Raw genomic sequence first — 26718 nt, forward strand, 5'->3', positions numbered from 1 at the left:
TTCACACCCGTAGCTGTTTTCCCAGGAAGATGATAGATCAATACAAGTAAATAAATCTTTTGTTGTTTTATAGCCCTTTCTGCGGACACAAATCTCCAAACAACATAGTGTAAATAGAATATTTTTCCTAAACACATTCCAGAAAGACACCCATACATTGTTTCCATCTGCAATACTAAACACTGACATTACAGTTGGACATAGATAAAGGTGATTCATAATCATTCCAGCCACAAATAAACAGAATATATACAGTATAAAGGTAAATAAAGTTTCTGTTTGGAAAGCAGTTTACTTTTGCTTTTCCTCAGAAAGATTGTCGCCATTACAATTTATGGAGCAACTTTTATAACTGAACTTTGAGAGGTAAACATACATGTGCATACTATTATATACATGTATTGGAGGGCTGGCAAATTTTAGCCCAAGGGACAAGACTCAACTCAGCAGCCTACTAGGAACATTTTAAAGGAAAAAAAAAATGCAGATGACCCAACCCAAGGTAGCCAAATATGGGACCGGCCCGGGGGGCAGATGACCCCCAGCCCAGCCTGCCCCTGAATGTATAGAGGATTCCCCAATTTAACAGGTTTTTCCAGAGCCTCAGTCCCCACTGTCTAAGGGTAGTCCTTTTACCCAGTTGAGTTCCAATTTATAGAGAGACCCCAGTAATTTGCACACATAAAGCAATACATTGACATTGTGGCATCTGCAGCTCTATGTCCCTCTAGTTATAGACCAATAAATTAGGGTTAAGCAAGCAATATTTTAGAAGAAGTAAAAGTTGAAATGAATGAGGGAGTGATGCAAATTAGTAGCCCGTTGAGTACCCATGCTGACATGCACATATGTTAGACATAATTAGACAGATTGTTTAAATGCAGAATAGGAAAGAGGTTATAAATATACGTTGTATGGTAAAATAGGTAAAATTACATCTGAACAAAGTTGCTGCAAATTTTGCAGATTCAGAAATCGTTCCTCTCCGCATTTATATTTACAAGACATATCTATGGCCAGTGCCCATCCCCTGAAAACAATAAACTATATCCTACTTAGTACCTTTTTTTTAGCTTGCCTGGTGATGGCTGCATAATCTGCATTTTGCACATTGTATGTCTCTCATTATGATAAGCGAGTGTTTGCTTGTCAGCCTGCTGGTTTGTGCCTCCCCCATTATACAATAGCTGCTATAATGTACTAAGTGCATTATTATGCACTACAACTAGGGGACATTTATGAAAACTGCTGCACATCTAATGATAAAAGGTGTTTGAACCCACAGGGGTCTGAAATTTGCATTCATTTTGTAAATTTCTAGAGAAATTACAGTTAAATTCTGACTAGTTGCTGCAGGTTACAGCACATTTTTGTACAGTTACCTACGCACAAAGCTTCAGACGTCCCTCTCCCTCACCAGGTATCTTCAGTGTCAGTCTATTAATCAGTGGCATAGTAATGTGCCCAGTGACAACTTTGTCTGGGTGGAGGATTTGGAGAGACATGATGGAAGGGGAGCTGCAACCCCAATTGCACCAGTCAGACCCCAGATTACTCTCTATAATGTTCAGTTATTGCCCCTTTCATGTGCTCCCTACAAACCACTCGACTCCAGTGGCAGGGTGGCAACTTTTAGTTAGGGGTGTAAGTATAAGTAAGTGCCTATGGTACCAAACCACGTGTCAAATTCTGACGAAAACTTTTATGCAGAAACCTGTTATCCAGTGAGAGAAAAGGGGAGTTGTACTGTTACTTGGTAATAAAGCCATACCCGCAAACATAATTCTTATATTATTCTTCTAAAGGTTACTGTTATTAATCTATTGAAGTCCCAGCATGCTTTGTTAATTCACATGGGGGTACCTGAGCTTTCACTACAGCCAGAGCTCTTACTGCTAGTGACCGTCTCAGATCACTGATTTGATTTTAGACTAAATTAGACAACGTTCTGATATCACTCTCGCTGACAGGTGGTAAAAGCCTGCTTAAGAACAGCAGCTCCCGGGTTATGTGCTATGATGATAGTACAGAACAGATGATCTTCAGAATATTATTATTATAACAGAAGATAAGCCCGACCACCACCATGCAACAAAGAGCTGCTGACCTCACGTCCCCAGACCTGACAACGTTTTTTTTGACAGTGTGATCATCATGAACTTGATAAACCATGAAAATAATGGCTAACCCCACAATGGCAAAGTTTATACTGCAGCCTTGGTCTGTGCTATTAGGGAGGAATTCAGTTACCCATGTTGTTCTTTAGAACAACGCGGCCCGTGCACTATTACCGATACTACAGTAATTTCAATGCTGATGTTTTCCTTGCAGCTCTGTGAGCCACGAGCAATAGGTGAGGGCGGCATCTTCTGCTCCTCTGACTAGGATTGTGTCACTGAGCTGTGACCTCATAGCCCAGCACCACACTCACAGTACATCACTGATGTGGAGGAGCCAGCGGCTTCATAGGTAAGATGTCAGCTGCTTCTCCATGTCAGAGGCCGACGGTCCATGTGGGGGTGTCACAGGGGGAATTAAAAAATGCATACTGAGTGACATTGTCACTCATTCAGTGTTTTAGGCACCCGCCATACATTTACCATAGGCAACTGCTTAGGTCCCCCTAATGATAGTGCTGGCCACTATATACTCCTAAATGTCTACTATATGGTCTCCTAGGTCCCCATAGTATAGCTTTATATATCCCTCCATTATACGGTGACACATGAGACTTTATATGCCTCATATCTCCTGGAGCAGTGCGGACAGCTTTGATGTTACTCCTCTCAGTAAGTCTTTCACTTCTGTTAATTTAGAGGCATCAAAACATGATGGTGACACCACAGAATAATCATCTATGGATGCGGGGGGGTATGACGCTAGAGAGTGAGCTCCGGTCACCATCAGTCTGTGTGACCTGGCAGGTCTGTGTCCCAACATTTATGTCCTCTATGTCAGCTGACCCAATCAATATGGGCCTTTAGCTATGGCTCTTCGTCACCATCAGTCTGTGTGACCTGGCAGGTCTGTGTCCCAACACTTATGTCCTCTATGTCAGCTCACCCTATCAATATGGGCTTTTAGCTATGGCTCTTCGTCACCATCAGTCTGTGTGACCTGGCAGGTCTGTGTCCCAACACTTATGTCCTCTATGTCAGCTGACCCTATCAATATGGGCTTTTAGCATACTATGGCTCTACGTCACCATCAGACTGTGTGACCTGGCAGCTCTGTGTCCCAACATTTATGTCCTCTATGTCAGCTGACCCTATCAATATGGGCTTTTAGCATACTATGGTTCTTCGTCACCATCAGTCTGTGTGACCTGGCAGGTCTGTGTCCCAACATTTATGTCCTCTATGTCAGCTCACCCTATCAATATGGGCCTTTAGCTATGGCTCTTCGTCACCATCAGTCTGTGTGACCTGGCAGCTCTGTGTCCCAACATTTATGTCCTCTATGTCAGCTGACCCTATCAATATGGGCTTTTAGCATACTATGGTTCTTCGTCACCATCAGTCTGTGTGACCTGGCAGGTCTGTGTCCCAACATTTATGTCCTCTATGTCAGCTCACCCTATCAATATGGGCCTTTAGCTATGGCTCTTCGTCACCATCAGTCTGTGTGACCTGGCAGGTCTGTGTCCCAACACTTATGTCCTCTATGTCAGCTGACCCTATCAATATGGGCCTTTAGCATACTATGGTTCTTCGTCACCATCAGTCTGTGTGACCTGGCAGGTCTGTGTCCCAACACTTATGTCCTCTATGTCAGCTGACCCTATTAATATGGGCCTTTAACATACTATGGCTCTTCGTCACCATCAGTCTGTGTGACCTGGCAGGTCTGTGTCCCAACACTTATGTCCTCTATGTCAGCTGACCCAATCAATATGGGCTTTTAGCATACTATGGCTCTTCGTCTCCATCAGACTGTGTGACCTGGCAGCTCTGTGTCCCAACACTTATGTCCTCTATGTCAGCTCACCCTATCAATATGGGCCTTTAGCATACTATGGCTCTTCGTCACCATCAGTCTGTGTGACTTGGCAGGTCTGTGTCCCAACACTTATGTCCTCTATGTCAGCTGACCCTATCAATATGGGCTTTTAGCATACTATGGCTCTTCGTCACCATCAGTCTGTGTGACCTGGCAGGTCTGTGTCCCAACACTTATGTCCTCTATGTCAGCTGACCCTATCAATATGGGCTTTTAGCATACTATGGCTCTACGTCACCATCAGACTGTGTGACCTGGCAGCTCTGTGTCCCAACATTTATGTCCTCTATGTCAGCTGACCCTATCAATATGGGCTTTTAGCATACTATGGTTCTTCGTCACCATCAGTCTGTGTGACCTGGCAGGTCTGTGTCCCAACATTTATGTCCTCTATGTCAGCTCACCCTATCAATATGGGCCTTTAGCTATGGCTCTTCGTCACCATCAGTCTGTGTGACCTGGCAGCTCTGTGTCCCAACATTTATGTCCTCTATGTCAGCTGACCCTATCAATATGGGCTTTTAGCATACTATGGTTCTTCGTCACCATCAGTCTGTGTGACCTGGCAGGTCTGTGTCCCAACATTTATGTCCTCTATGTCAGCTCACCCTATCAATATGGGCCTTTAGCTATGGCTCTTCGTCACCATCAGTCTGTGTGACCTGGCAGGTCTGTGTCCCAACACTTATGTCCTCTATGTCAGCTGACCCTATCAATATGGGCCTTTAGCATACTATGGTTCTTCGTCACCATCAGTCTGTGTGACCTGGCAGGTCTGTGTCCCAACACTTATGTCCTCTATGTCAGCTGACCCTATTAATATGGGCCTTTAACATACTATGGCTCTTCGTCACCATCAGTCTGTGTGACCTGGCAGGTCTGTGTCCCAACACTTATGTCCTCTATGTCAGCTGACCCAATCAATATGGGCTTTTAGCATACTATGGCTCTTCGTCTCCATCAGACTGTGTGACCTGGCAGCTCTGTGTCCCAACACTTATGTCCTCTATGTCAGCTCACCCTATCAATATGGGCCTTTAGCATACTATGGCTCTTCGTCACCATCAGTCTGTGTGACTTGGCAGGTCTGTGTCCCAACACTTATGTCCTCTATGTCAGCTGACCCTATCAATATGGGCTTTTAGCATACTATGGCTCTTCGTCACCATCAGTCTGTGTGACCTGGCAGGTCTGTGTCCCAACACTTATGTCCTCTATGTCAGCTGACCCTATCAATATGGGCTTTTAGCATACTATGGCTCTTCGTCACCATCAGTCTGTGTGATCTGGCAGCTCTGTGTCCCAACACTTATGTCCTCTATGTCAGCTCACCCTATCAATATGGGCCTTTAGCATACTATGGCTCTTCGTCACCATCAGTCTGTGTGACTTGGCAGGTCTGTGTCCCAACACTTATGTCCTCTATGTCAGCTGACCCAATCAATATGGGCTTTTAGCATACTATGGCTCTTCGTCACCATCAGTCTGTGTGACCTGGCAGGTCTGTGTCCCAACACTTATGTCCTCTATGTCAGCTGACCCAATCAATATGGGCTTTTAGCATACTATGGCTCTTCGTCTCCATCAGACTGTGTGACCTGGCAGCTCTGTGTCCCAACACTTATGTCCTCTATGTCAGCTCACCCTCTCAATATGGGCCTTTAGCATACTATGGCTCTTCGTCACCATCAGTCTGTGTGACCTGGCAGGTCTGTGTCCCAACACTTATGTCCTCTATGTCAGCTGACCCTATCAATATGGGCTTTTAGCTATGGCTCTTCGTCACCATCAGTCTGTGTGACCTGGCAGGTCTGTGTCCCAACACTTATGTCCTCTATGTCAGCTGACTCTATCAATATGGGCTTTTAGCTTACTATGGCTCTTCGTCACCATCAGTCTGTGTGACCTGGCAGGTCTGTGTCCCAACACTTATGTTCTCTATGTCAGCTGACCCTATCAATATGGGCTTTTAGCTATGGCTCTTCGTTGAGGACAGATGACTGTGTCGGTGTTAAAATGCCGTCCTGCCACCTTTACCAACCTTCCCCTGCTCTACTGCCAGTGTTTTACTGGTTTCATTCATTTTTTTCATGCTTCCAAGTCCACCACTAGAGTTCACTGAAGAAGAACATGAAGACCATGTATGTGCAGGTTGCTTTTTGCTACAACAGCAGTAGACTCAGTCCTCAATATTTGCAAAGAGAGAAGAGCATCAGCCTGGGCTTGGTGTAATTACATCAAAGGTTACGAGCTCCCTCCCTACTGTGGACGTCTTGTGTAATTCAAGTGCAAACATCTCAAAAACATGCTCATGGTAATCAATCCCCCAGATTATTTTATATCTGCAGAAGGGGCTTGTGGGGAAACAGAGACACAGCTTGGAGGGAAAAATTAAAGCTATAGTTTCTATTCAGAAGGCAGTTTGTTCGCGGAAGGGCTTGAGAGTGGTGCAATAATGAGTGTCTGCAGGCAACAGTGAAGCATGGTGGAGGTTCCATGCAAGTTTGGGGCTGCATTTCAGCAAATGGAGTTGGGGATTTGGTCAGGATTAATGGTGTCCTCAGTGCTAAGAAATACAGGTACTTATCCATTGTGCAATACCATCAGGGAAGGATTTGAGCAAGCCAACATTCACAGATGTGTGGTTAGTTCTCCATGGTGTTTGGAACAACCTCCCTGCAGAGTTCCTTCAAAAACTGTGTGCAAGTGTACCTAGAATAATTGATGCTGTTCTGAAGGCAAACGGTGGTCACACCAAATATTGATTTGATTTAGATTTCTCTTCTGTTCATTCTAAGTGGATTTTGTTAGTTGATAAAAATAAACTATTAACACTTCTATTTTTGAGAGCATTCTTACTTTGCAGCATTTATACGCACTTGTCTAAAACTTTTACACAGTATTGTGTGTGTATATATATATATATATATATATATATATATATATATATATATATTATATAAAGATGTAAATCTTTAAAAAAAAATGTTATGCATTGCCACAATGCTTGTTAAATTGGCTGCCCCATACTCGTTTTCATCGGCCATGGAGCTTTTTGGCCGAGAATAAATATATAATATATGTAATATAATATTTTCCATATTTTGTACACACAACTAACACTAATTGAATGTAATGAATATTTTAATCACATTAGTCACTGTATTCCATCACATTCTTTCATACTATATGTGTCCAGCAGAGGGCGCTTATACTCTGAGTGATGTATAATAAAGGTTATGAAAACATTTGTGAGTTTAATCACTAATCTGCTGTGGAAAAGGATTGGTGAGTAGGTAACAAAAATAGCACATAGGAAATGAAATAAATCAGTAACAGCTGTGTCATGTTTCCAAATAAACCAAGATTTATGTATTCATTTGCTGCTACAGTAAAAGGCTGTTTCAGTTTATCTGAATTCTCAGATACTGTAAATATTATGAGTGATAACAAGCGTAGTTACATGAAACTAGAAGCTCCGATGGATAGAGTGCCGGTGTGGTGCTGGGATGCATTTGATTGCATCATATTAATCCTGTGCACTCTATATTAAATCTGTTGTAGTGTGACACATTGGGGGTATTCAATTGTTAGCGAGATCGCTGAAATACTCGCGCTCCAAAAATATTACCGTTAATACGGTAATATCTCGCTGAATTTCAGCTCGCAGCTCCCTGAGCTGCAAGCTGAAATCCAGCGAGTAAATTACCGTATTAACGGTATTTACGCGCAATATTACTGTATTAACGGTAATATTTTTGGAGAGCGAGTATTTCAGCGATCTCGCTAACAATTGAATACCCCCCATTGAGTGGAAACTGAAGCAATGTAAGCACTGCATAAGCAATGCTTGATTGTGCCATTTATCTAAATAAAATATGCACCATCGATAACACACTGACCAGCGTGATTGGGTGATAAAAGATGTCCTTATTGCAGCATATGGTTAAAAGGATTTTTTTCAGTAGGAAAAAAAATGCATAGTATGGCAAAAGAAATACTGTCAGTACATCAGAACTAGAGATGGGCGGGTCCGGTTCTCCGAGAACCGAACCCACCCGAACTTTGGGTATCCGAGTACCGAGCTGAGCAGCTCGGTACTCTCCCGCCCATTCCGAATCCAAATCGAGGCCGAACGTCATTGTGACGTTGTCGGATCTCGGGACTCGGTTCTCGCGATACTTCAACTTTATAAATACACGCCTCCACAGCAATCCATCGCCATTTGACAGAGGGAGAGAGCAGGGTGTAGTCATAGGCTAATTAGAGCAGGGACAGAGAATACAATATTGTTCTTGCAATTGCTCTAACCAAAATCGCTAGTGCAGAGAGGAGGATAGAGGTTTATTATTTTTTCTTCATATTTGGCACTCCCCAGCGCTTTTGGGGTGTCCCCCATAATTGTGCATTAATATTTCTGGCTGTCAAAAGTCATATTTGTCAGCAGTATCTACTAAATAATTTGTAGCACACCTCAGTGCTTTTGGGGTGTCCTCCCTAATTGTGCATTAATATTTCTGGCTGTCAAAAGTCATATCTGTCAGCAGTATCTACTAAATAATTTGTAGCACTCCTCAGTGCTTTTGGGGTGTCCTCCCTAATTGTGCATTAATATTTCTGGCTGTCAAAAGTCATATCTGTCAGCAGTATCTACTAAATAATTTTTAGCACTCCTCAGTGTTTTTGGGGTGTCCTCCCTAATTGTGCATTAATATTTCTGGCTGTCAAAAGTTATATCTGTCAGCAGTATCTACTAAATAATTTTTAGCACTCCTCAGTGTTTTTGGGGTGTCCTCCCTAATTGTGCATTAATATTTCTGGCTGTCAAAAGTCATATCTGTCAGCAGTATCTACTAAATAATTTTTAGCACTCCTCAGTGTTTTTGGGGTGTCCTCCCTAATTGTGCATTAATATTTCTGGCTGTCAAAAGTCATATCTGTCAGCAGTATCTACTAAATAATTTTTAGCACTCCTCAGTGTTTTTGGGGTGTTCTCCCTAATTGTGCATTAATATTTCTGGCTGTCAAAAGTCATATCTGTCAGCAGTATCTACTAAATAATTTTTAGCACTCCTCAGTGCTTTTGGGGTGTCCTCCCTAATTGTGCATTAATATTTCTGGCTGTCAAAAGTCATAACTGTCAGCAGAATCTACTAAATAATTTTTAGCACTCCTCAGTGCTTTTGGGGTGTCCTCCCTAATTGTGCATTAATATTTCTGGCTGTCAAAAGTCATAACTGTCAGCAGAATCTACTAAATAATTTTTAGCACTCCCCAGTGGTTTGCGCTCAGAATGGATTCAAAGCAGTCCACATATGATCTGAATGAGCAACCAGGTTCTGTCACCAGTCCTGATGTTAGTGTTCCCAGTACGTCATCTGGCCAAGGCGATGTCAAACAACAGAGTGTTTTCAAATTAGTGCAAAAAACAAAAACCAAAAAAAAATTTACTGTATTGAAGCGAAAAAGAAGTGTAACTGAGCAAAAGTTAAGTGACGATAAAAAAAAAATTGCAAGCATGCCATTCTACACACGCAGTGGCAAAGAGAGAATGAGGCCTTCACCTTTGGCTATTAGTGGCAGATCCCAAAAAGTTACCCAGCCTACAATTGGTGCACAACTACTGTTACGCGTCAAAGCCGAGCTGCAAGATAACAGTGAGGCATTACAGGAGAATATTTGCTCTGATTCACAAATGACAACAATCCCTGTGGAGAGTCCATCCAACAGTGGGATGTCTAATCGTGACCATTCTGTTAGTCTACCCATAAAGAAGGGCCCTTTCAGCAGTTCTGCTGATGTGTGCCTGAACAGCCCGAGTGTAGCCGGTGATACACCAAGTGAGGATGACACTTTGTCTTTAGAAGAGGATGTGGGGGAGATTTGGGTATCCGACGATGAGGATGCGGTTGATTGTGTAAGTCCTGCAGCAGTGTGGCACCAGTGGGAGCAGTTCTGGCATGTGAGGTTCTGGCACCAATATGCACTTTCCAAACACAAGCAGGGATGACGCAGGGGGCAGACCACAACAGTTTGACATCTGGGCTGGTTTGAAGGATTTGTCAAAAAAATGTGTGACCTTGACCATAATTCCAACCAATCCTACTATTAACATGCAAAGGATGGTGGAGGGCCTATCAGGGATTAAACTGTATTTTTCATAATTTTCACTAATAATGTTTGGGTGTAATATACACCCAAAGACGAGTGCTCAATTGCTAAGAGTCATTGATGGAGAGGAAGACAAGCAGGCTTGTCTGTAGAATTTGCAGGCAAATTGTGCTGCGTTATATAGGTAACACCCAAAGAGAAGAGCTCCATTGCTCCATTGCTAATTGTAATTGCTGAAATAGAAATAATAGGGCTGACAGTCTTGGTCTAAATCTGCAGTTACATTTTATTGTACCATAGCTCATTGCGAAACTGGAGAGGTGGCAGGGTTTAGTGATAATCTTCCTCCAACAATACTAATTCATCCCAATATCCCAATATCATAGAAGTCTGTGTAGTATGATGTAATTGCTGATAATGGCCTTCCAAAGGGAATGACCAGTTGATTTTAGGGCAGAGCTGTCACGGTTTTTGGGCAATTCTTTTACAGCACAGCAAATATCAAAATGTTTAGCGGACTCATCTGCATCACCACTGGGTGTCTTGGGAAAGCAATTTCTTTTACTACAAGCAGTTGCCAGAGAAACTGAAGGAGAAGACGTCCCAACAAGATGTTGATAAGTCTGGGATCCTTGCAGAGAAAATTAAGTATTTCATCTACAATTAAAATATAGTTAGCACATTTACTTTGTTTTATTGCACACTATAATTTTATGTAGCACCTTTTCAAAATCTATTATTAAGGCAATCACTTGACTCAAGCTAACCGTGTCTGCACTTTCTTCACAGGTAACTACTTCGCTGGACTAAAGTATATTCCCCTCAAATGCTAGTCTTCTTGCAGCTGCTGTATTCTCCTACATGCTGTTGCAGAAACCACAAATTGACCCTAAATGTTTATGGACACAAACAGCATCTCCTGCATGTCATTTTTCAAAAGTTCTGTAACACCAAGTTGATAGTGTGTGCAAAACAGGAAATGTGATGGAATTCAGCCCCGCTGTAATGCTGGACCAATATTGGGGTCGTAATCAGAAATGACATATCCTCAGGAGACTCCAAGCAGGATTAGCCATCTTTCAATGACATCCCTTAGTTTTTGGAACAGTTTGTCAGCTGTATGCCTCTTAGTGAAGCTGCTGTTACACAGAGTAGCCTACTTCTCAAAAATGTGATGTACCTGGGTACATGCTGCTGCTGTCCATGCTGGGGAAGGCGAAAGACCAACCCAGTGGGCTTTCACAGTCATATAATCTTTTGTTTGCCCAGTTCCGCTTGTACACATATCTGTGGTTAAGTGTACAGTGGGTAGAATACCATTTTGTCACCCAATAATGACATTTTTAGGAACTTTCCGGTACAGGAGAGAATAAGCTTTTCTAGTAAAATGGTATAGTGATGACATTTGCTAACAGGGACATAACACCTCAATTAAATGTCTTAAACCAACTGTATTAATAGTGGACATTGGACACAGATCTAACGCTAGCATAGTACCCAGGGCGTCTGTGATCCGCTTTGCGACTGGGTGACAGGTTTCATTCTTGCTTCCTCTTGCAGAGGATTGTTTACTTGCCAATTGTTGGGGGGGAAGATTGCAGGTGCTGGGATGTAGATGAGAGAAGGGAGGTAGATTATGCTGGAATGCTTGTTGTTAATTTTTTTTTTAACCAAAGTTTCTGATTTTCCCAACAGTTTGCCAATAACTCGCTGAAAAATGACGAAACATGGATGAGGATCCCAGATGGTTAAGGTCCCTACCTCTACTGAGTGTGGCTTTCAAAATGTTACAAATGGATAGACAACTCTTGCCAGGATTCGTGTAAAAATAATTCCACACTTAAGAGGTGGATTTTTGGTCTTATGCCCAGGCATGACAATGGCCTTTTTGTTATCACTGGCAAGAACTGCAGCAATTTTTCTTTTCAAGTGTATGAAAATCATATTGTGACATAGGAGGTGTTCAAAATTGAATAAAAAATGACTGGAAATTAGTGTTACTGAGGTTAATAATAATGTAGCTACAAAATAATACCTAAATTATGTTATTTTAGCACCAATAAATGTAATTTTTATAACAAATTGCAAAACAAAACCAAACAAAACCAAAACCAAAACACGCAATGGCGGTTTTGCAAAACCAAAACCAAAACACGACGGTAATCCAGATCCAAAACCAAAACACGGGGGTCAGTGACCATCTCTAATCAGAACCAGCTGTCACATATAGCCAATATGCATTATAGTCTCATGTGCCCAAAACATGGAGGTATAGTAAAGAGACCACAGAACCACCAATCAGAAGCCAGCCAGTCTCTATAAATGTAAAAAAATGTTAGTGGCATTTAAGATTTAATTTACAGCATTTAAAAATATCAATATAGATGCCAGGATGATTTTTTTCACCTGGAAGCTGGTTTAGGTGCATGTTTTACAAATGTCTCTAAAGCCTGCTTGTGGACAAACCCTTTACGTATCTCTGCAGATGTTTCACTGAGCACTTTTGCAAAAGAGTCATAACCTGCAGTGATATTCAGTGACTTCTTTTCTTCCAGCAGATATAAGGTTAATGCAATCTTTGTGCAGGACACATTGAAAAGTAAGGTAAGCAAGTGAGCATTAGAAATGCCTAATTAGTTTAATGCAACAGCGCATAACCGTAACATCATTTAGACAGGTTGTTTTTCTCTGAATATTGGCTGGCGATCACTCTCTGTATCCCAGGAATTGCAGATGTAATGACAATGCAGCAAGCTTGCTCTCCCTCTGGCCTAGTAGTAGCTGGCTCTCTGCCAGACATCAATACATAAATGAAAAGACAAGAATTATTCCTCAGAGGATATATCGGTGAACTCCTGCAACATTCATATGTCACCCACGTAATGTCAATGACACAAGCAGCAGGCTCATTTTAGTTGCTATTATTACAACCTTTTATCTACCTGTTCGGAGTCAGACCACCAGTATTTTGCAAAGGTTTCTTTTAACATTTGCCAGTCTTCTGCGGGATTTAATTATCTTGCATCACCAGCAGTACCATAAAACTGCCAAAGAGCAGAATGGTCAATATGCCATAACTCACTCCCATTAGCATAATTGAATGGGTCTCTGGGAACTGTACGATCACTTTATATAATGACTCCTGGGAAGTGCTGTCACTGCTTTAATCTCTCATAGCAGCATGGAGCAGCCTTGAAGCAAACTAAAAGTTAATGCACTGGACCTCATCCAGGGGGAATTTAGCAGGGAATAAATATAATTCAGCTCTCCATGGTGAGCAACATATTTTCAGGGCCTCACAAGTGGCCCTTAGTCCTCCAAGATGTGGTGCTTTAATTTTGCGAAGAAGCATCAAATCACATTTTCAGATTGCAGCACTATCAAGAAGCATTGACATCGCCCAGGGCCAGGCAGCAACATATGAAGCTGGTGAGAAGATATCACAATCTAATCATGGACTAACCTGCTTTATAGACTGTGTGAATGCACTGTGCTCATCCTGTGACATCAAAATTACTAGGACGAGTACCAGAGAGAGAAAATTACTTGGACCACCTGTGTCCCACATCTGTACAATAAGGTCTTATGATGGTGTACTAAGGCTCCAAGCAGTAAGGTGATGGCTGGGTATGGCTGTTACATTTTTTTTGTAGCGAATTGTGCAGTTCTCAGAGACCCATTCAATTATGCTAATGAAAATGAGTCATGCGACTTGTTTTGGTGCAATAAAACATGATTGTGGGAGCGTATACGCTCTTGCAATATCTGACCAAACGGTTGTAAATATTATGATCTGCAATATAATTGCACAGATTTTGCCGCCTTTAACAGAGAATTCTTATTATATTTTAATCCTATATGTGTTGAGGCCACCATTGCATCATAAACTTGTATAACTAGCAGAAGATGTCTTCACCTATTGCAGCCGCCTTTCTCGTAGAGACTTGTTATGCTCACAGGTACTTGGATGCCGTCTGGTTTTACACTCAGTGTAGAACAAGTTTATGGTCACACAGCGGCACACAGGAACGGGAGGTAATCCACGAAGTAGGGACAGGCCAGAGGTCTGCGGACTGGACAGAGATGACAAAGTCTGACTGGTCTGACAGCACAGGCGGAGACGTCTGGTACAAGCAGGGTCAGGGGCTAGGCAAAGATTCAGAGTCCGGGTACAGAGTCCAGGAGCAGGTAGCAAAGTGGAACGCAACGCTATAACCGGCAGTGAGGCTCAGTCCTCACTGCCTTAAATAGTACTGGTGGCCAATGAGCATGTAGTGTGCCCAGCTGCATAATCAGCCAGGTGGCTGTAATAACTTAACCTAATCAGCCATGGATGGCTAATCCTAAATAGTCCTGTGAGCGCACTCGGCTGTTTGACAGCTGGCCGGACACAGCGGCAGGGAGCCTCAAGCGTCCCGGTTGTTGCCTAGGCAACCGGGACGAGGAGGCCGGAAGTGACGTCCTGGTCATCATGGAGATGGCCGGGACGCCAGCAACAGAAGGCAGTGAGTTGTGGCAGTGCCCGCAGCCGCCGAGGCTGCTAACAGTACCCCCCTCCCTTGAGGAGGGGTCAAGGAACCCCGACATCCAGGCTTCGTGGGAAATTTCCTAAAAAATCCTTTATGAGTTTATCAGCGTGGAGACGCCTCTGTGGTACCCAACATCACTTTTCCGGGCCATAACCCTTCCAATGTACTAGGTACTGGATCTGACCTTGAACTTTCTTTGAGTCAAGAATTCTTTCCACGATGAACTCACGATTTCCATTCACAAGAAGAGGCCGAGGCCTATTTGAAGAAGGTTGATTGAACTTGCTAGGAGAAACAGCTTTTTTCAGGAGAGAGCATTGGAAGGTAAAAGGGATTTTTAAGGTTGGTGGTAGCTTAAGTCTGAATGCCACAGAGTTAATTTTCTTCTTAATCATAAAGGGTCCAATAAATCGGGGTTGAAGTTTTTTTTACAAGGTTGCCTCAACTTGATGTTCCGTGTAGACAACCAGACTCGATCCCCAAATTTCAATAGACAAGGACCACGATGACAATCAGCAAGAGCTTTGGACTTGCAGGAAGCTTGACATAATGCGGAGTGTACCTTTTTCCAGATGGACCTTTACCGAGATGTAAAGGCAGGAGTCCAGGAATCACCATCAGAAATAACAGAGGAGAGAGAGTTTGCTTTCGGATGGAACCCAAGGTTGCAGAAGAAAGGAGAAGTACGGGTTGCAGAGTGGCAAGAATTATTATATGCAAACTCCGCCCCAGGGTAAAAGAGCGGACCAGTTATCATGAAACTTGGATACATAAATCATCATCATTCAACATCATCATCATTTATTTATATATAAATGCGCAGGAATTGCTCCAGAGATTGATTGGTTCTTTCTGTCTGACCACTAGATTGTGGGTGGTAAGTAGAAGACAGGCTGACTTTGATCCCAAAAGAATTGCAAAAGGACCTCCAAAACTGGGCTAGAAACTGGGGTGACGTATGTGAGGTGACGTATGTGGGGTATGTCCTGCTTCTGCTATTCTGAACTACATTAATTTGTGTATCTCATCTCTGCAACTGTGTGTTTTAAAAGTATGTTATAGGAATTTGTTATCTGTTCTAACTTAGGTTGGCCAGAGTCTTTTATTGATGCCTAATTTATGATAGGTATCTGGCCTCCTCTAGCCTATTCAACAAATGTTTTCTTTTACTTTGATTAGCTGACCAATTAGCACAGCTGTAGTGTTTTCCTAAATTAGCCTGACTACATCTTGGCTTCAGTCTATGGGGTGACATATATGGGGTGAGATGTATGTGTGCGTTTTCTGCACTGAGTGGGTTTTCTCACAAAGTGTATGAAAGTGCACAGTTAGACAACACAGTTGGACAAACATTGGACAACATTTGATTACTTCCAGGAATAAGCTACATCTGCAACAGTCTATTTCTGCAATACTTGTCTATCTATATTAGAGATGGTCACTGACCCCCGTGTTTTGGTTTTGGATTCGGTTTTGGATCTGGATTACCGTCGTGTTTTGGTTTTGGTTTTGGTTTTGCAAAACCGCCATTGCGTGTTTTGGTTTTGGTTTTGGTTTTGTTTGGTTTTGTTTTGCTATTTTTTGGGAAAATCCATGTTTTTGGGCCTAAATTAACCCAATTTAGTGCTCCAACTGTTTTAGAGACAAGTAATCTAATTGTTGAGGTAATAAATCATCCAAAAAAACAGTTTAATTCTTCGTTGGTAGGCCTATTCTACACACAAAACAGATTGTCTTCCTCTCCATCTATGCATATTGGCAATGCAGCCATCGTCTTTGAATGTATATTACACCCTACACTTATAGTTAAATATGTAAAGAAATGGAAAAAGCCAGTTTGCTTTCTGTCTCTCTAGGCCCCCCTCCACTTGTATAAAATACTAAAAAATTCAGCCATTATAGACTGTACAATATTAATTGACATGGAGAAAGACAGTTTGGGGTCACTCTGTCTCTCTAGGCCCCCCTCCACTTGTATAAAATACTAAAAAATTCAGCCATTATAGACTGTACAATATTAATTGACATGGAGAAAGACAGTTTGGGGTCACTCTGTCTCTCTAGGCCCCCCTCCACTTGTATAAAATACCAAAAAATTCAGCCATTATAGACTGTACAATATTAATTGACATGGAGAAAGCCAGTTTGGTTTCTGTCTCTCTAGGCCCCCCTCCACTTGTATAAAATACTAAAAAATTCAGCCATTATAGACTGTACAATATTAATTGACATGGAGAAAGACAGTTTGGGGTCACTCTGTCTCTCTAGGCCCCCCTCCACTTGTATAAAATACCAAAAAATTCAGCCATTATAGACTGTACAATATTAATTGACATGGAGAAAGCCAGTTTGGTTTCTGTCTCTCTAGGCCCCCCTCCACTTGTATAAAATACTAAAAAATTCAGCCATTATAGACTGTACAATATTATGAAAAATGGACAAAGCCAGTTTAGGGTCACTCTGTCTATGACACCCTACCCTTAAGGATAAATTGCCCTAACAGCAGCCTTTCAAGATGGTATGTGATATGGAAATGCCACAAGTCCCTTTCCTCTTTGGGGGTAGATTGCACCCTACACTTACATAGAAAGTTTTAAAAAGATGTTATCGGCATCATCTTCAGCTTCATCCTCACCCTCATCAGTGTGTACGTCATCATCACAGACTATCAATTCATCGCCGCTTGAATCCGCCATTAGAGAACAGTCAGTGCTTGGATGTCTTGGATGGTGAAGGCCTTCCTCGTGGAAGATGTAGTTCATTTTTATAAACATCATTTTCTCCACATTTTTGGGAAGTAACCTTCTACGGCGATCACTGACTAAGTTCCCTGCTGTGCTGAACACTCGTTCAGAGTACACACTGGAGGGTGGGCAGCTTAGGTATTGCAAAGCAAGTTTGTACATGGGTTTCCAAATGGCTTGCTTTTCTTCCCAGTAAGGAAAGGGACTGTCTGACATTTCCATATCAACTACCTCTTGAAAGTAATCCTCCACCATCCTTTGCATGTTTATACTCATATTGGATGGACTTATGGGCAAAGTGACACTTTTTTTTGAAAAATCCTTCAAACCAGCCCAGATGTTAAATTGTTCTCGTCTGCCCCCTGTGTCTTCCCTGCTTCTTTTTTGGAAATTTAATTTTTTACGAGCAACAGCTTGAGAAAGTGAAGGAGGACACGTCGTCAAGCCGAGGCCCAGTTCAGCGGCCAACTTGCTGAGCAATAGCTCCTTGCAAAAGTTCACATCTCGCTCATTTACAAGTAAAGACTCAATGTAGGTTTTAAACCTTGGATCAAGCACAGTGGCCAAAACGTACTGATCCGAGTTCAAGATCTTAATAACTCGAGGATCATTGTGAAGCGAATTAAGTACTTGATCGACAAGGCCAACATACTTTGCTGAATTGCTTGCTTTCAGCTCCTCCTTCATTTTCTCAAGCTGCTTTTCCAATAGTCTAATTAAAGGAATGACTTGGCTCAAACTAGCAGAGTCTGCACTGACCTCACATGTCACAACTTCAAATGGTTTCAGCACCTTGCACAGCACTGAAAGGATTCCCCACTGTGCAAGAGTGAAATACATCCCCCCTCCTTTCCCAATGTCATGACTTGTGCAATATGCTTGGATGGCTTTGCGCTGTTCCTCCATCCTCTGAAGCATGTACAGGGTGGAATTCCACCGAGTTACCACCTCTTGCTTAAGTTGGTGGCAGGGCAAGTTAAACTGCTCTTGGAGCTGCTGTAATCTCCTACATGCTGTGGCTGAATGCCTGAAATGGCCTGAAATTTTACGGGCCACCGAAAGCATCTCCTGCACCTCACGGTTATTTCGTAGGAAGCTCTGCACCACCAAGTTGATGGTGTGAGCAAAACAGGGAATATGTTGGAAATCACCCAGCTGTAATGCTCGCACTATATTGTTGGCGTTATCTGAAATGACATACCCTGGGGAGAGTCCGAGTGGTATAAGCCATGCATCAATCACATCTCTCAGTTTGCGTAACAAATTGTCAGCCGTATGCCTGTTAGTGAAGCCGGTGATACAAAGAGTGGCCTGCCTGTGACAAATGTTACGTAGTGGTGTACATGCTGCTGCTGTTCCTGCTGGTGAAGGTGAATGACCAACCCAGTGGGCTGTCACAGTCATATAGTCTTTGGTTTGGCCACTTCCACTTGTCCACATATCTGTGGTTAAGTGAACAGTGGGCAGAATGGCATTTTTCAGCGCAATCTCTACATTTTTACACACTTTTTGGTATAGTTGTGGAATAGCTTTACGGGAGAAATGGTGTCGCGATGGAATTCTGTAACGCGGACACAAAACCTCAATTAACTGTGAAAAACCAGCTGCGTTTATTGTGGAGATTGGACGCAGATCTAACACTAACATTGCAGCCATGGCGTCTGTGATTCGCTTGGCGACTGGGTGACTGCTGTCATATTTGCTTCCCCTCGCAAATGATTGTTTCACAGTTAATTGCTGAAATGTAGGACTGCTCATTTTATTCACCTGCCTCTGGGATGACGATTCACCCCCAGCAGCAGCAACAGCAGCAGCAGGACTAACGCTTTCTTCAGAGGAATCAATAATAGTGCCGGAGTCATCCAGCCTTAAGTGGGATGCCGGGCTAACTCCGAGCGCTACTGAGGATATTGATGAGGATGGTGTGGTGGGTGTATTTTGTAGCCGTCGGTATGTCGGTGAGCGGAGGGTCTTAGCTGATGAGGGAGTGCTTGTATTCTTTTGGGAAGAACTTTCAGCTTTTCCCAACACTTTGCCATGAACTCTCGTTAAATGGCGTAACATAGACGAGGTTCCAAGATGGTTAAGGTCCCTCCCTCGACTGACTGTGGCTTCACATACACTACAAATGGCTATACAATTGTTGTCTGGATTTGGGTAGAAATAATTCCACACATAAGAAGTGGATTTTTTTGTTTTATGCCCAGGCATGACAATGGCCTTTTTCTTGTCACGTGCCAGAACTGCTGCCACTGGTGCAGGACTTACACAAACAACCTCATCCTCATCAACATCCTCATTAGCGCCCTCGTCGCCTACACAAATCTCCCCCTCATCCTCTTCTAATTCCAAAGTGGCATCCTCAATTTGGGTATCACCGGCTACACTCGGGCTATTAAGGCACACATCAGCAGAATGCTCACGATTAGACATCCCACTGTTGGATGGACTCTCCACAGGGATTGTTGTCATTTGTGAATCAGAGCAAATATTCTCCTGTAATGCCTCACTGGTATCTTGCAGCTCAGCTTTGACGCGTAACAGTAGTTGTGCACCAATTGTAGCCTGGGTAACTTTTTGGGATCTGCCACTAATAGCCAAAGGTGAAGGCCTCATTCTCTCTTTGCCACTGCGTGTGTAGAATGGCATGCTTGCAATTTTTTTTTTATCGTCACTTAACTTTTGCTCAGTTACACTTCTTTTTCGCTTCAATACAGTAAATTTTTTTTTGGTTTTTGTTTTTTGCACTAATTTGAAAACACTCTGTTGTTTGACATCGCCTTGGCCAGATGACGTACTGGGAACACTAACATCAGGACTGGTGACAGAACCTGGTTGCTCATTTAGATCATATGTGGACTGCTTTGAATCCATTCTGAGCGCAAACCACTGAGGAGTGCTAAAAATTATTGAGTAGATACTGCTGACAGATATGACTTTTGACAGCCAGAAATATTAATGCACAATTAGGGAGGACACCCCAAAAACACTGAGGAGTGCTACAAATTATTGAGTAGATACTGCTGACAGATATGACTTTTGACAGCCAGAAATATTAATGCACAATTAGGGAGGACACCCCAAAAACACTGAGGAGTGCTAAAAATTATTGAGTAGATACTGCTGACAGATATGACTTTTGACAGCCAGAAATATTAATGCACAATTAGGGAGGACACCCCAAAAACACTGAGGAGTGCTACAAATTATTGAGTAGATACTGCTGACAGATATGACTTTTGACAGCCAGAAATATTAATGCACAATTAGGGAGGACACCCCAAAAACACTGAGGAGTGCTACAAATTATTGAGTAGATACTGCTGACAGATATGACTTTTGACAGCCAGAAATATTAATGCACAATTAGGGAGGACACCCCAAAAACACTGAGGAGTGCTAAAAATTATTGAGTAGATACTGCTGACAGATATGACTTTTGACAGCCAGAAATATTAATGCACAATTAGGGAGGACACCCCAAAAACACTGAGGAGTGCTACAAATTATTGAGTAGATACTGCTGACAGATATGACTTTTGACAGCCAGAAATATTAATGCACAATTAGGGAGGACACCCCAAAAACACTGAGGAGTGCTAAAAATTATTGAGTAGATACTGCTGACAGATATGACTTTTGACAGCCAGAAATATTAATGCACAATTAGGGAGGACACCCCAAAAACACTGAGGAGTGCTAAAAATTATTGAGTAGATACTGCTGACAGATATGACTTTTGACAGCCAGAAATATTAATGCACAATTAGGGAGGACACCCCAAAAACACTGAGGAGTGCTACAAATTATTGAGTAGATACTGCTGACAGATATGACTTTTGACAGCCAGAAATATTAATGCACAATTAGGGAGGACACCCCAAAAACACTGAGGAGTGCTAAAAATTATTGAGTAGATACTGCTGACAGATATGACTTTTGACAGCCAGAAATATTAATGCACAATTAGGGAGGACACCCCAAAAACACTGAGGTGTGCTACAAATTATTTAGTAGATACTGCTGACAGATATGACTTTTGACAGCCAGAAATATTAATGCACAATTATGGGGGACACCCCAAAAGCGCTGGGGAGTGCCAAATATGAAGAAAAAATAATAAACCTCTATCCTCCTCTCTGCACTAGCGATTTTGGTTAGAGCAATTGCAAGAACAATATGGTATTCTCTGTCCCTGCTCTAATTAGCCTATGACTACACCCTGCTCTCTCCCTCTGTCAAATGGCGATGGATTGCTGTGGAGGCGTGTATTTATAAAGTTGAAGTATCGCGAGAACCGAGTCCCGAGATCCGACGACGTCACAATGACGTTCGGCCTCGATTTGGATTCGGAATGGGCGGGAGAGTACCGAGCTGCTCAGCTCGGTACTCGGATACCCAAAGTTCGGGTGGGTTCGGTTCTCGGAGAACCGGACCCGCCCATCTCTAATCTATATGGAACACTGCAAATAGGTAATTCTTTAAAATCTCCTAACTTTTTTGCTTTTACTCCTTTTATCACAATGTTTAACAATTTGCTTTTCTTGCTCTCTTTTCATTGCATTATCTTTAGGACTGTATCATCTTTATTTATTAGCTGGTGATATATTACCTAATCTAGGTCCCCCACACTCCTCACACACACATAAATCAGAGCACTACCGCTCTATCGCAAACCTCAAACACATCACTGTAACAGTTATGTAACATATGCAACAATGCAATAATGTAGGTAATAAAATATGGAGTACTTGCCTTACTCTAGATCAGCGCTGGCCGGCCAGTGGTGCGGAGTCCAACCAACCCCCTGGTGTTCACCAAGAACCACCGCAAGGCGGGATGGGCTTCGCTGTGGAGGATCGCAGGTCGCGGTCCACTGGTCTCCCTCTAGAGGTAAGGATGTAGGAGGTAGCTCACGATCACACTGGAACTTGAAGGTAAGTATGAACCACTCCGCGGTCAGGATAGCCGAGGTTTGATACACTGGATACAGATAATGCGTGGTACAACAAGCCTGGGTCTGGTACACTGGAGTGGAGATATATACGTAGTCAGCAAGCCTGGGTCTGGTACACTGGAGTGGAGATATATACGTAGTCAGCAAGCCTGGGTCTGGTACACTGGAGTGGAGATATATACGTAGTCAGCAAGCCTGGGTCTGGTACACTGGAGCAGAGAGTAATACGTGGTCAGCAAGCCTAGGTCTGGTACACTGGAGCAGAGAGTAATACGTGGTCAGCAAGCCTGGGTCTGGTACACTGGAGCAGAGAGTCTGGGAAGTCAGCAAGCAAGTCTGGTACACAAGGAATCCACACAGAAACGCCAAGTCAGGGAACAGAGGAAGTTGCTCTGACGCTGCCCAGGCGTCAGAGCAGAATTTTCATAGCTTGCAGATTTGAATTCCCCGCCTTGTGCTGTCATGTGACAGCGCTGCCGAGACATGGAAGAGAGAGAGCGGCGCTGGAGCGAAGACAGGTGAGTTGTAACAATCACCTGTCTCCCCTCTCTTCCAAAGTCCTTTAAATGTGCCCTTTGGAATGCACGCTCTGTTTGTAACAAACTTACCTCCATTCATGATCTCTTCCTTTCAAACAACCTCAACCTTCTGGCAATAACAGAAACATGGCTCATGCAAGCAAACACTGCCTCACCTGCAGCACTTTCACATGGTGGCCTCCAGGCTTCTAACTCCAAGCACCTTTTCAATACATTTAAATCTCTTCTCAATCCTCCCACCCCGAACCCTTTGTCTGCTATCAGTGCCCAGGATATTGTTTCCTACTTCAAGGACAAGATTGATAAGATCAGACTAGAAAGGATATCCTCTTCCTTGACAAGCAATCAGCTCAATTCCTTCCCACTACCCTCTGACACCCTCTCTTCATTTGACCCCACAAATGAAGAGGAAATTTCTACTTATCCTCCTATGATCCTTATCTTCCTATGATCCTATTCCCTCGCAAAATGGTAGATCCCTGTCTCCTGTGCTCATTTCACCTCTAACTAAAATCTGCAATCTTTCCATCACTATACAAGCACGCAGTGATTACTCCTATTCTAAAAAAAACAAGATTCCGACCCAAACTCTCTCTCAGCTCCCGTGCCCCTCAAGCTTCTAGAGAGACTTGCCTACACTCGACTCACACGCTTTTTTTCGCAAACAACCTGTTGGATCCTCTTCAGTCTGGCTTTCGTTCTCAACATTCCACAGAGACTGCGTTGACTAAGGCTGTCAATTATCTGATCACTGCTAAAACTAAAGGCCATTACTCTCTCCTAATTCTCCTGGATCTCTCGGCTGCATTTGACACCATTGACCACTCTCTTCTCATACAAACGCTGCAATCCCTAGATCTTCAACACACTCTTCTATCCTGGTTCTCATGCTACCAGCTTTAAATGTTAGATTGGTCCAGTGATGTTCATACATCATGGAGAGCTGAAATTTATAGGGCTTAGAATGATAAAAAAAAAATTACTTTTGTTTGTTCTGTGCATACAAAAAGTTTATACCCGTTGCATTATATATAACACAGTGCAAGGTACATTGAAATAAATAATTGGAATTTGTGGTATTGCATATGTACAGAACGGTATATGTTGTGAAAGAGAAAATAATATTCTGTGTGCGTGGTATGGCAAAGAAGTCTAACCCCTATCATATGTCTACATCTAAAAATTTCTGTGCCCAGCAAAACAGCCTAATGGCCACCATAGCCCCATGCCCACAATACACAGTCATGTGTCAAGAACGCCCAAAATCAAATGCTGTGACATTATTTCATTATCATATTCAAATAAAATAAAAAGAGGTGATCATAGCGTAAAATACAAATAAATCAGAATAAATATAATTAATATGAATATAGAAGCACATTGTGGGCCTGATTCTTCAAGGAAAGTAAAACGAACATAATGTGCGTGTTTTTAAAAACGCATGTACATTGAGCATACACACATCCACATTAAAGGTGGAGCGTATAGGTAGTATGTTCCTTGAGAAATATGGTACTTACTCAATTATGTGCATAAGAACTGGCGCAGGTAGCAGTGTGTTTTTATTTGCCCCTTTATATAATTCACCGGCAGGCATATGTTTGTGTAAGAGATGCATTTGTATTGCTGATTGACAGAGAAACGCACAGGCGTGCAATTCCTCCTAACACTTATGTTTTATTATCATAATTATCATACTAACCCTCCTTCTTTAGTTTGCAATTACCCTTTAATGATGCTGTATGTGTGCTGTTTGTATGATATTGCATGATATGAAAAAAAACATGTACAACATACCTCAAAGGTATAAATGTACATTAGTACACATTTTCTTTACAAAAATAAAACACATAATTTTTTTATAAACAAATTTTATATTAAATTTAAATAGCAATTCAATTTAACTTTCCAACAAACAATATTTTTTTAATAATTTTACATTTATATTTTTGGGGGTATTTTTTGATTTTTTGCATTAAGAGATGTGCTGGTGGTAATTATACAGCACCTGGAACAAAAGGAAAAAAACATTTTACAATCTATCGCAATCTTATAACATTTTGAAAACACATCTTAGCTCTGAGTGTAGTTTGTTCACACATCTCTGCAATGCTTCATGTTATGCTGATCACAGTAGTAGTCTGATCACTAGGAATTGGACAGTGTCCTCCCTCACGGTATGTTCCCCTAGCAGATCCATTTGGACCAGAACAAACTGTCATGGTCATCTGTTTTTCTTGTTCCGATTCGGAACCGTTGGGCCTTGCTGAAGCAGGAGTGTAACAGGAACTGGAGGCCTTGATGAACCCTCTGCTCATCTGGAGTGCACTGAGAAGCATTTGCAGAACCAAATTTAGGACCAGAATCTGTGCCAGAATCCGGAACTTGAATCCACCGTAACAACACTTTGGAACTGTTAATGGGAACTCAACCCCGACAGTGGTAACCGGGCACACAGAACTGGAACCCACTATTATGAACTCAAAATGTGTAATACACGGAAACTGAGAACAAAATGAGCTGAAACTGGAGACAGGAATTCAGAACTCAGAACCGTGACTAGGAATGGAGAACTCAGGACTGTGAGACAGACCTGGAACCCACACACAGATACACAGAACTGTAAATAAGCCCAGCACACCTGTAAATGTGGCCCAGAAGGAGTTTTGGTTGTGGCAAGGGGGCAGCGCTCTTAATGGAAAAAAAAAATCCTGCAAAAAAAAAAGAAAAGAAACTACTTACCTTGCGGTCACGCGGTCACGTCAGCTGGTACTCCGGCTCCCTCCCTTGTCTCCTCCTCCGTGCGGCGCTCGCAGTGAATGTCGGGCGTGATGTCATCGCGCCCAACATCCATTGCGGAGCGCAGCACAGAGGAGACACCTGCACGAGAAGAACAATCAGCAGCACAGAATTGGAGAAAAGAAGAGAAGAGGACAGGAGAACAAGCCGATTAAAAGGTAAGTTAAGGGGGATTTTTTTTTATTATTTCAAGGGACGCCGACAAGTGAATAAAAGTCACCTGGTCCTGGAGCATCATTGACCTTATCTCCCTGCTACATACTTCTACTTGTAGTAATACTAATGGGGCATTATATATTATTCTCTTTGGCCCATTATAAGTTGTTATCCCTTAACTAACATAGTGGTGTAATTATCAAAACAGGTCAAAATTTGGGGTCACAGTGGTGTATATGTCAGGTACCGCAGGCCTGGTCAGTGCACCCTGATATACAAGGCCTGGCTTAAATGATATTGCATCGAAACAATACAAAAAGTGTTTATAGTATAATAACTAGAGAGGATTTTTTGAACAGGGCGATTGAAAGTATAGGGGGATTTGAAAAAAAAGTGATATATATATATATATATATATATATATCTATCTAATATATAAATGCTTAGTGGCGTGTGTTAGTCTGTCTGTGTGTGTGTGTGTGTAAAAAATAAAACCAAGCTGCAGCGCCACCTGCTGGGCGGAGTTATACACTGACCTACTAAATTCTTAGTGTGTGTGGAAAAAAAAATTCAGAAAGGGCTGAAGTTTGGTATACTAAGATGTTTTTAATTTGTTAATTGTTAAAAGTGTTTATAAAGATTTAAAAAAAATATATATATATATTTCTTGAAGGAGAAGTGACAGTTGGGAGTGGTTGGTGGTTGCCGGGGGTGACAGTGGGGAGTGGTTGGTGGTTGAGGCCTGGGCTATGGCCCAAATGCATGACAAGAACCTTTTTATCATCAATCGTTTTTATTGAAATTTTTTTTTTTTTTTTTTTTATAAGTAAATGGGGGGTACAGAAGAAAAAAAAAAAGGGGGGGGGGAGTTCGAACACACCAAT

Source organism: Mixophyes fleayi, chromosome 5 (genome assembly GCF_038048845.1).
Source record: "Mixophyes fleayi isolate aMixFle1 chromosome 5, aMixFle1.hap1, whole genome shotgun sequence".
NCBI classification, from domain to species: Eukaryota; Metazoa; Chordata; class Amphibia; order Anura; family Limnodynastidae; genus Mixophyes; species Mixophyes fleayi.